This window comes from Monodon monoceros, unplaced genomic scaffold (assembly GCF_005190385.1).
Source record: "Monodon monoceros isolate NGI ecotype Baffin Bay Population unplaced genomic scaffold, NGI_Narwhal_1 Super_Scaffold_18, whole genome shotgun sequence".
Lineage (NCBI taxonomy): Eukaryota > Metazoa > Chordata > Mammalia > Artiodactyla > Monodontidae > Monodon > Monodon monoceros.
This window is the reverse complement of record NW_021703774.1, coordinates 11,675,762-11,688,317: the sequence shown is the minus strand read 5'-3', so window position 1 is coordinate 11,688,317 and position 12,556 is coordinate 11,675,762. Positions and strand designations below refer to the sequence as shown.

Sequence of the window (12,556 nt, the reverse complement as noted above, 5' to 3'; positions counted from 1 at the left end):
CTAGGGGAAGCAACTGCAGTCTTGGTCTGGAGGTTTGCCAAAGATACATCTTTTTTTTTTTTTTCTCCATGATCTTCAAGCTCCTGAGAAACACCATCATGTTTTATGTCTGGCTAAATAGTGATTCAAACGGTTCAAAGTGAGAAAACTTTCTGTTCATTTACTTTCCTGTATATTCTTTGAAGAACTCTAAAAATTAAAGTCATCTGAGGATGTGTCTTCACTGCAACCCCCTAAATTCCAAGTGACTTAGCCAGCCACCTCATTAATTTTCATTAGAGAGTTCAGAAAAGTTTACTTATTTAGAACATTTGCCATGTTAAATTTAGACAAAAAGCAGGCAACAAAAATGGCTGTGTTGCCAAGCCACTAATCATAATTTCTAGGATCAGTCAACTATACTCCTTACTTTTACTGCCTAAGGGGGACTCAGGACGCGCAGATTGCTGAAAAACGTACTGCATGGGTGCCTCAGTGCAGCCAGAAGGCATTCATCCATTTCTGACACCCCATCACCTTTGTGTTCTATAGTTATTTTATTTATTTTTTTCACTGTTTCACTTTTTAAAAATCTTCAGTCTTTTTCAGAGAGATTCCCATCTGCTTTATTTAAAAAATCATCACTAACCGTAGTTGTCTTATAATTAAAGCAAAGTCTATTCAAATTATTTTTGAATTCATATGTTGGGGGATATATCTTTCAACTTGACAATCAGCACTTAAAAAACATCCTCAGAAAAAGAAGTTGTATTTCTCATGTTTTTATAACAACAGCAGTAGTAACCACACTAACACGGCTGCTCTTTTGAGCTATTACCTTTTGCCAACCTCTCTGCACTCAGTGCCAAGGGCTTTATCAACATTGTCTTACTTAATCTACACAAACATCTTTGAAGCTCAGCATTATTACCGATATTTTACAGATGATGAATCTGAAACTTAGAGCAGGTAAATAGTATGTTCGGTGCAGTACAATTATTAAATGGCAGTGCTATCATTGAGCCCAGACTGGTTTGACCTCCAAGCTCTTGCTCTTAACCACCTCATTATCCTGACTTCATGCTTTGTAAAGCATGATATGTTATCATGTATGCGTTCCTTTGGTTGGCTAATTCAAAATTATATGGAGTAGGTCTTCCTAGTGTTATCAGCGTCTTACAGATAATAAAATCAAGACATAGAGATTACACTAAAAACACAAAATTATTTGTTGAACCATATCAAAGAGTTTAAGAAAAACTTTTGATTACTGTGGTTTGCCATTAGCTTTATGTGATTTTTTTTTCCTTTTGGCATAATGTTATCTACTAAGATATATTCTAGGGTAAAAAATGAGGGACAATGAAAAAGTTTCGAGATAAAAAGGCAAATGATCACTTTGACATTGATTAAAAACAATAGGCGTAATTGGGAAACTTCTGTGAATTATTTGATCTATTTAGATATCAATGATTTTTGGTTTAGATTTTTTTTCCTCAGCACTTACACGTGGCCACATGTGGCTATTTATTGTACATTTACATTAATTACAATGAAATAAAATTTTAAATTCAATTATTCAGTCACACCAGTCATATTTCAAGTCCTAAAAAGCCACATGTGGGTAGTGGCTAGCATATTTCAGAACACAAATAAAGAACATTTTCAGCATCAGGAAAATATGTACTGCAAAATATTGGTCTAGACACTTAAGCATACGTAGAAATGCCAAATTGTGTTAAGATGTTATCAAAAGCTAATCCTCAGACTTGGTATTAGACAAATACATAAGTTATCAATGTGCTGCTTACAAAAATATAAACCTAAATTTTTGTATTCGGTGATTTGAGCTTTAGTTTTGACTGAAAATGGAAAAGAGTCGCAGTTCTAATTTGTTTATTAAAGATTTTTAAATGCTAGATTTACATAATTATGTAAGTTCTGTTTGCAGGTAGAAAACTATAGTAGCAATCCTTTAAGAATATTTTTTCCCCAAAAATCATGGTATCAAATAATGTCTATACATCATTTAAGCTTTACAATAAAGTAGTTTTATCCTCAAATGTTAAAAAATAAATAATAAACAATTGAGGCTTAGGAAAATGCCCAGCACCCAGTTGATAACTGGTAGGTCTAGATGCAGGGAATTAGACTCAGATCTTAAATATACTAAATATACTCTGAGCTACAAAAGTACATTTATAGTGGGGCTTCGCTGGTGGCACAGTGGTTGAGAGTCCGCCTGCCGATACAGGGGACACGGGTTCGTGCCCCGGTCCGGGAAGATCCCACATGCCGCGGAGCGTCTGGACCCGTGAGCTATGGCCGCTGAGCCTGCGCGTCCGGAGCCTGTGCTCTGCAACGGGAGAGGCCACAAGAGTGAGAGGCCCGCTTACCGCAAAAAAAAAAAAAAAAAAAAAAAAAAAAAATCATTGCTCCAAGGAGCTGGAGTTACTTTGTTGGAAAATGATATTAGAAACCTAGATCTGGGTAAAAAGTATGATTTTTTGCTACCAGAGTATAGTCACTCCTAGGATCTCTCAGTGGACAGAGCAAGGGGGTACATGTGCACATTAACTCATGTATAAACACACACACACACACACACACACGTGTATATATATGTAACCATCTGTATTTATGCAAATCAATTAGGTAAATGGTGAGGGTCAGGATTGCTGGATTGTATGATAAGACTGTATTTAACTTTGCAAGAAGCTTCCAAACTGTCTTCAACGTGGTTATACCATTTTGTATTCCCACCAGGAATGAATGAGAGTTCCTGTAGTTCTGCATTCTCACCAGTAATTGGTAGTGTCGGTTTTTTGGGTATCAGCCCTTTTAATAGGTACATAGTGGTATCTCATTGTAGTAATTAATTTGCATTTCCATGATGACAAATGATGTTGTCATCTTTCCTATGTTTATTTACCATGTGTACACCTTCTTTGGTAAAGTGTCTGTTCATATCTTTCGCCTAATTTTAATTGGGTTAGTTGTTTCCTTCATGTTAGACTTAAAACTTCTTTGTATATTTTGGATCCAAATTCTTTATCAGGTATGTGTTTTGCAAATATTATCTCCCATTCTGTGACTTGTCTTTTTTATTCTCTTAACATGTCTTTTGAGGAGTGGAAGGTTTTCATTTTAGTGAAGTCCAAATTACCTATGGTTTCTTTCATGGATATTGTTCTAAAGTTTTATCTAAAAACTCATCCCTCTGAGGGGATGTGGGGTTCTTGAATCTTAACCATGAAAACTTGATAAGATTCCTGGAGGCTAACCCCATGAAAGTAAGGTAACTCCCCCAAGACTGCAGCTAAGGAATTTCTAACTTGCAAGCTGGTTCACACAGTCTCCAGGAATTTGTCAGTTACCATTTGTGTTCCTACCACTATGGCGTGAGCAGCTTCTGCTCTAGAAAAGCAGAACTTTCCTGTGACTCTCTAAATTCAACCATCTCTCCAGATTTTATGGTGGTGGTTTCCCTTGCCTCACTTACTTGATAGGTACAGGAAAAGCCATTGATTTTCATTTTGTTGAGATTTTTGCTGTTGTAAGAACCTAAGAGACACCTTCCAAGTTCTTTACATGTCTGCGCTGAAACCAGAAGTCAGTAGAATTTTTTGTATATGTTATATCTCAGCAAATTTTATTTAAAAATAAATTAAGATATTTTAAAATATATTATTACTCATCTGTATAATATATACCATTGCAGAAATATCTTATATGGAAAGCTAATACATATTAAATCATTTATGAATAGGGATTCTGCTTCTAACTTGCCACCAAATCTCCATAATATGCTTGGTCAATTTATAAAATACATCATAAAATGCATGAATGTCATATTTAATTTATTCATTTTGTCAGGGGATTCCTTTTTGATTGATCATCTTAACAATTACCTCAAAATACCAACTGTTGCATAAATATTTAATAAATGAACAAACACACACCAAGTGTAAATTTATTATGAACACAGTTAATCAAATTTTCGGAATTCATCTGTCAGTGGTGTCAACATTGGTAAATAGCACAAAACTCAAAAAAAAAAAAGCTTTTTGTGATGATAGCCCTGAAGGTTGATAGCAAATCTGGCTGAGTTATTAATGTGCAAAGGCAAACTTCCTTCTCCTTTCAGTGAATTCTTTAAGCAATTATGAACTTTTAAACTTCTGCTATAACTCACGGAATATCCAACAAATTTTGTGTGTGTTAGGAAGGAAATATTTTTGAGTCATATGTTGTGTAGATTTTATGATATTTGCTGAGCAAAGGGGTCAAGGATGCATACCAGTAAGGTTATACAATGAAGATGAACATAGGTTTTTTGAAGGAAAAACTTAAAAGGGAGAAATGACACGGCTATTGTTTCTTTCACTCATATTTAAATAGCATGGACTGTACATAGCTGTCAGTAGGTACAATAGTCAAGATTCTAGCGGTGATGGGCCTTTCCTGTCTTGCATAACACTAAGAACACTCCAAGAGAAAGTGACCCCCACTCTCAATCTATACAAGAAAATTTTCAATTGTTCTATAGGCCCAAGAACCACAGCAGGGAGTTTGCGGAAGAGGGCTAACAAATATAAACTCCTTTGTGATTGATAATTATTTTTGATTGGTTCATATAGTCCTATTCTTGGACAGATTTTAGCATTTGTCAGAGAGATTTTAAACAGGAAGCAGTAGCTCTAGCCTTGTGCCCAGAGCCATAGCGTAGAGGCATGGAGTTCGGCCTGGGAGTCCTCCTCTATGCCCTGTGGATGATCCTGGGGTGCAGGCTGGTCCAGTGATTTGTTGGCACATTTACAACCACCTGCCTCCTAGGAGAAAATCTGTCCCTGGTGAACCTCATTCAGCATCCCAGGCCTGCCTTGATTCTCTGGAGAAGGCTCTGCATGACATCCTGCTTGGGAGTCACTAGCTCAAGGCTCATAGTCTCCTAGTGATGCCCACTAAGGACCCAGGGGAGCAGAACAAGCTGCTGTAACGGTGGGGTCAGGGACCAAGTCTAGGGACGTCCAAGGCTGAAGTTCTCAGAAGCCAAGGGCCAGGATAGGAAGAAAAATCTGAGTGAGAAGCTACTAAAGAGGGTGCCATATAGTTTTACTTATAAGAATTTACAAACTGAAAGAAACTTTCCTAAACTAAGCTGTCAGTATCAATTTAAGATTTTTAAAAATTCAATCAACCATGCTGTAAAATAAGACTGAACTATCTTTCCATTGTCTCTATAGGAAATTACAAAGTTTCTTTTACGTGAAGAGGCAAAAGAGTATTCATTTAAAAAATAGAGGAAAAAGTATTATAGGGTCATTTCAGTTAATTAAAATAATAATAGTTGAGCAATAATACATTAATATGTGTAAAATAGATAACTAATAAGAACCTGTTCTGTAAAAGTAGATAAATAAAATAAAATTCAAAAAAGAATAGTTGAACAAACTGTAGTTTTATATGCAATTGTATATTTTTTGTTATTGAATACCTCCACAATTCTCCATAAATTTGCGAATTTATAATCTCAAATTCTCTCCAAACCTGGAATTAGCTTTTTAGGTAAAGGATAATTTATAATTGAATTTCTCACTATGTATAATATGTCTTTATCTATAGGATTTACTAATGGCATAATGGAGATCAGTTTTTAAAAAATAGAGTTGAGATATTATAATAAATATTTTACACACAACATGTAACTAAACTAATAACTTACTTTAAAAGAATATTTGAATATTTACAGCCAGTTATTCTCCAAGAATATTTTGGGAACAGCAGAGGGAAGTATTAAGTATTTGATAGAAAGGGTTTGAAACAAGAGTGAAATGGATCTGTCAGTTGAGGTTTGCAGTCAGCAGAATGAGGAAATGGGCTGCGGAATGGTGTTTATGCTAATGGTTTTACTGATCAATATCTAGAACCTTCAGTTTTAAGACTTTAGGAAGAGCTGTCATTGCCACATTTGGTAATAATAAGGATGATTGCAATCCACCCTCAAATATATGGATAGAAATCATAAAAAGAAGCTGTATCTATACCTGCACAGATTTATCCATTAAAAAAAGTTAAACATAAAAAGCTTTCCAGGTGAAAATTTAGTCATTTAGAAACAAAAATTTCAGTTACTATAGCTAGGGGAATGGCCTGTTTTCTAGCTACCGGAATTCTTGTTCTAGGACCTTTGGATCATCCTCTAGAAGTCTCAAAACATCTTTCTGAAGCATCTACCTCTTGATTTACAGCCCTGGCTAATTTCAAGAAATCATTAGCCTTATCAATTGCTCAAAGTTCACATTAAGAAATAAATCTTTTTCCGTAGATTCTGCAAAAGGCTTTGCTTCATTCCAGTAATTTTGGCAAAATATTGGCTGCCTGGTTTATGTGTTAATGAGAATTTCTCCATGCTGCTGCTCTAACCTAAAAACTCCAATCTACTTACCTGTCTGTGTTCTCTATTCCCGATGCTTTATCTCTGCCTCTAGCTTTGACAGCAAGATTCACTTCCTGATTAGCTTCCAAGTTCAAAATTCATTACTTCTTTTCAGTGCCAAGATATATTGAGAATAACACTTTTAAATGTCACACAGTCACTAGAAGCTCAGAGAATCATTATCAAACATTTTACTATCTGATATCTAATAGAGTTTATGATGTACCTAAAGTACAAAGAAAACATTAAAGGAAAGTGAAAATAAGTGCACACATATTATTTAGAATTGCTAAGAGACTATATAGTGTACTATCAAATTCTTACATGTCAACTCATTTAGCTTTGGCATTCCTAGTGAAAAGTTATTGTCAAGACCATTTAACCAAAGAAGAAATCAAGGCCCAAAATGGATAATCCAGCTTTCTTAATAACACTTTACTTGTATGTGGTAAATTTGGCTTGTAAAACTAGTAGAGCTGCACACTCTAAGCCATGTTCTTAATACATGCCATCACTGCCTTTTAAATCTAACATAGTACAGAGTTTTATATGATTTACTCATTTTTAAATTTACTCCTACTTATTGTACACATTAATTGTGCATCTACTATGTGCTCAATAGTAGGTTGCAATAAGTTTCTAGCTCATAAAAGCATTCACTGGGGCTGCCATTTTGAGAATAGACTGATCTAGACAAGTATAGAAGCAAAGATATCCATTAGCAGATGATTAGAGTCCAGGGAGGAGAAAATGAGGCTGGGTGGTAGGATTAAACTTTGGTGGTGGTGAGATATAATCAAATACTATGTATAAATATGAATATATATATATATATATATATATATATATATAATGATTTCAGAAGAGGTCTGAGATAGAAATACATATTTGGAAATCATCAGCTTACAAAATAATTCTATATATCATCTTTTGGTGTATCCCATGGTAAGATGAAGATAAATATAAAATAAAATCTCGTACTATAGTACTCTTGTGATATTACAATAATGCATTTGAATTATGACATCAGAAACAATGCATGTAAAATCCATTACAAGTTAATTAAAAAGTCATAATTTTAAAATCTTTGGTGAGTACTATTTTTCAATCAGTTGTCCACTCACTCTAATTGAATTATAGCTTTGTTATTTCATTGCCTATTGTTAAGAGTTCCAATATGTTAAAGTGATGACATGGTACTATTTCTTTTATATGGCAACCTACATTTTTTTTTTTTTTTTTTTGTGGTACGCGGGCTTCTCACTGTCGTGGCCTCTTCAGCTGCGGAGCACAGTCTCCGGACACGCAGACTCAGCGGCCATGGCTCACGGGCCCAGCCGCTCCGCATGTGGGATCCTCCCGGACCGGGGCACGAACCCGTGTCCCCTGCATCGGCATGCGGACTCTCAACCATTGCGCCACCAGGGAAGCCAGGCAACCTACATTTTAACCATAAAATCTGAAATAGAAAGTGTAAAAAAAAAGAAGCCATTAGTACAACTATTTTTTTAATCTCTTAATGAAAATAGTTTTCATCTACTGAATGTAACCATACACTAATTGGAAAATAAGAACTGAGTTTATCAGTTATAGTTATCAGAAATAGCAAAATTACTACATGGGCTTTTTCTGCTAACACACATGAAAAACTTTATTCTAGCCTTTTCCTTTTTTTAAGCTTTTATTTTAAATTGAGGTATAATTTACAATGTTGTGTTAGTTTCAAGTGTACAGCAAAGTGAGTTAGTTATACATATATATGTATATATATATATGCACATATATATATATTCTTTTTCAGGTTCTTTTCCATTATAGGTTATTACAAGATATTGAATATAGTTCCCTGTGAAATACAGTAGGTCCTTGTTGTTTACCTATTTTATGTATAGTATGGTGTATAGGTTAATCCCAAATTTCTAATTTATCTGCCCCTCCCCCATTCCACTATCTCCTTTGGTAACCATAAGTTTGTTTTCTAAGTCTGTGAGTCTATTTCCGTTTTGTAAATAAGTTCATTTGTATCATTTTTTTTAGATTCTACAAATAAGTGAATCATGTGATACTTGTCTTTCTCTGTCTGACTTACTTCACTTAATATGAGAATCTCTAGGTCCATCCATGTTGCTGCAAATGGCAATATTTCATTCTTCTTTATTCTAGCCTTTTTCTAATAAAAAATAGTTACAGGTTTTGTGACAACATGAATTGGAGAGGACTAGAGTTATTTAATCAGTGATTTTGAAATCAAAACTTGTCAAGACCCTGAAAAAGCATTAACAAGTAATGATGCCCTGAGCCATTCTGCAGTCCGACCACATATTATGCTGTGCCATCACCACAGAAAGATGTGATGAAGTAAGAACTGCCTAATTCACTCCTTCAGCCTATCCATTTCCCATAGCTAGGATAAGGTGCCTCAGATTAACCAGTGTCCTGTATGAAATGTATAGAGGATGCCCATCAGGGAAACTGCCTAATATGCCTAAGCAGTCCTAAAACAGGATATTTTTATAGGAAAATCACATTATTTATGAAAAAATTCATCAAACTCTGTTGATTTTACTATCTGCAGCGCTACTGGAGATTATTTACTTCAGAGTATTAACTTGAATAAGAATGTTCCCTATAGTACTTTTTATGTACTACAAATATTACATATATTGTCATATATTACATTATGTTACATTATATTGTGTTACATTATGTTATGTCATGTTGTATTGTGTCGTTATATGTTATATGCTGTATCATACTATATTATACTGTATTATAATTAGATGCTTAGGATTAATGCTATCATTACTTAAATTATGGGCTTCTTTAGAACATTAAATTTCTATCAATTATATTTATTTACATATACTGTTGAATTCTGTCAATTACATCATAGGCAAGAGCTCCATTTATTAAGTAAACAAATGTATGAGTAAAAGTTAGGTCTTATTGAACAGTTGATTTCACATCAATACAGCTATTAAATATGTAGGGCTCTGATAAGTTCATGTATCCATCTAAATAAAAAGGGTACACCTCCCATTTGAAAGACACCTTGTCAGAGAACAGTACTGGAAATGGCACAGTCAAGTTTTATTTTGGTAACTATTATAGAAAATATAAAGTTTCTATATGCCCAAGCCTGAAACAGAATTACATATTATTTATTTTAGATACATTACTTTCAATAATGCTCTATGTGATACCTCTTCTGATTTGTATAGCTGAATATTTCTGTTCCAGTGTACTAAATATTGATAATGGAGATTCTCTCAGAAGGCCCAGTTTCTTCCTCCTTTCCTAGACCTTTGATACCTCAATGTTCCAAGTGTCTATCAGCAAAACTGAAAATATAGCTAGCTCTCCTTTTGTGTAATCCTTCTATCATTGGAACACATGGCTATGCAGAAAATCGTTGACCAAAAAAGTGAGTAAACTACCGACTCCTATTTTTATAGTTGTAATTGATTCAGTTTATAGTATAAAAATAATCTGAGTAGTTTATGCTCAATTCATTTGTCTATTAGATTAAGTTCATGCCGTACTAGAAATCTAGGTTTGTTACCTTTCAAAGTAAGGCAGAAGCAGTTCAATCACATAATGGAATACCCATATATTCAGGAAGGTGATTTAGAAAATGTGATATGAAAAATCTCTCAACTACGTTACTCTTATTATGGTTATTTTTTTCTTTAAAAATACTTTAGAAATGTTCTATGTAGGGATAGTCTACTTATCCTTACCCAATCTGGTGGAAAAAAAAATACTGTGTAAATTTTAGAAGCGAATGTTTTCTGTAAAATAGCAACTTAAAGAGGTTTCACATTCCTCTTTGAAGCCATTAAAAGGAATATCTGGACTTCTAATGCAAAATTAAACTTATCTTACATGGTACAGTAGCACAAAATTTAATTAAGGAAATAAAGATGTTCATAAAACTTTAAAAATTATTTTTCAATTTCTGTCACTTTTTTTGGAAAAGAAAATTACGTGTAGTGTTTTTTAGTAACTTCATTCACAAAAGTACACTATCTTTATAAGAAAATGCTATGCTTGTGAAAGTCATTTTAAGTTGAAGTATTTACATTGTGTGATAGTGATGGTAAACGCCATTTACATGGGTTTACACCCTAATTAACCCTAACTGGTTATATTTAAGCAGACTACTTGTTAAATGAAACATTATGATTATGTACTTTCACTAAAATAAATACACCTGATATTCCAATACTTCTCTTTTGCCTTCAGAATCCTTTCTCTGAGCAATAATATTTTATATGCATATTTTAATGATCTCTTTTCATGGAAATTGATGAAGTGTATATTAAAAAGGACGTATCTTAAAATCAAGCAGTTTAGAGATATTGTGCTTAGAAAGATAAATGAGCAATGATCCTTACTTTTATTTTAATATCAATATGAAAATCTCTAAAATTTTAGTTTAGTTTATATAAGTATACTTAACAGTACATACAAGCAGGGTCATTATTGTAAGGATGCATTTTGAAGCATAACTTTTCAAAAAAATAATGATAGAGAATAGAAATTGTGGCAGGTAGGTTGCACACTGCCTGATACCATAATGCTATTTTTATCAGCCATGTAAATAAAAAATTCAGTCAACATTTGCTTATTTTTTGACATCTTGCCAAAAGCACGTTAGACTGAAATTTTTTGCACTGAATAAATGAAATGTAATATTTTGTGTCACTGTGCTTACGGAAAGCACAATCTTTGTTATGACTTATGCCTTTCAGATAACCTTTAGACCCCAAGTAGCTTCAAAAAGCCATTTCTTCCCCTGCAGCAAGCAGACAGTATAGATAACCAGGGGCTCCTGTGTGTTTGGGTGACTCAGGTGACAACCTGGCAACTGGCAGAGGAAGGCAAGGTTGGTAGCCAGATAGGCCTCCAGCTACACTCTTGATTCAGTGTCTAACTCCCTCTAGAAGAGCAGATCTTTAAGGAAGAAAGAGGGAATTTGACATGGAATCTGAATGTCACATCAAATGTTTCCAAATTTATTGGGGAAGAAGCGTATACCTGGGACTCATTTCTTAAATATTTGAGAATTTAAGCATAAGAACATGATTTGAGAATTTTCCCTTTGGAATAAAACTAAATTTGATATGCTTTGGGTGAGTTTTATCTGTTTTGTTTTTACCAACATGTGTTCCAGGAATGAAATTATTCCTCCTTTGAACTCTGAAAAATAGCATAATTCCTATTACCATGATTATTTGTAAAGTCTAGTGTGTCAGATTCAAGGATTTTGTGCCTGTCTTAATTCAGCCTCCCAACAGAGGAAAACTTTATTCATTCTTTCCCTATCCCCATGTGTGTCTAGGCACCTGTGTGTGTTTGTGTGGGTGGGTAGGAACTTAACAGAGTATTTCCCCATGTCTTGATCACATTTATGAAATCATCTCTAAGACTGGGATTGTCAATGAACAGCAACAAGACGGCCATTCTTGATCTGTTTAGAAAATCATTTTACTTGATATCCAACCAACTGGGTCTGGTCTTTGAAAATAAGTTATTTACCATAGAAGGGAAAATGAGTAAATGTTAAAAGCATTATGTTTTGCTCAAATCATTGCATTCAGCTGCAATGGATCATAAATATCAATTCAGTAAAAACCAAATCATTGCACTCACTTATGCATTCCCTTCTGATTTTCTTCATTCTAATAAATAAATAAGAACAGATAATCATATGGTATGGATACAATCTGATATTGTTTGAAAAAATTTTAGTAGGTTTCATTGGAAAAAGTGGTTAATGAGGAGAAGAAACATGTTTGCCCTGTTCAATACTGAATCTCCAATTCCAATCATTGTGCCTGACATATGGAAAATTTTTTTTGCTTTGTTTGTTTAATTTTTTTTTCTTTTTAAAGTAAATTGTTGGTGATTGAGGGGAAAAAGAAGATAGAGAAATTTTTATGTTACATTATAGACGATACAAAATAGAAATTTTGGAACAGATTTTACATTGCAAATGCTGCAGATTTTATTTAGAATCTATAGAAAAGGAAAAATGGAAGCAAGTGTTTATTAAATAGAAGAATCTGTTATGAGAACATGGATGGACATCTTTTGAGTGTTTCCTAAAGCAAAATTATTTACTTTTGAGAAACT

General features: G+C 33.8%; 1 non-coding gene across 1 annotated transcript; it reads right to left on the bottom strand.

Moving 5' to 3' along the window:
- Nucleotides 1-550: 550 nt before the first annotated feature.
- LOC114900120 lies at nucleotides 551-632 on the bottom strand. The gene has a single exon (XR_003794740.1). It is a non-coding gene; the product is annotated as a small nucleolar RNA SNORD79 (small nucleolar RNA).
- Nucleotides 633-12,556: the final 11,924 nt, after the last annotated feature.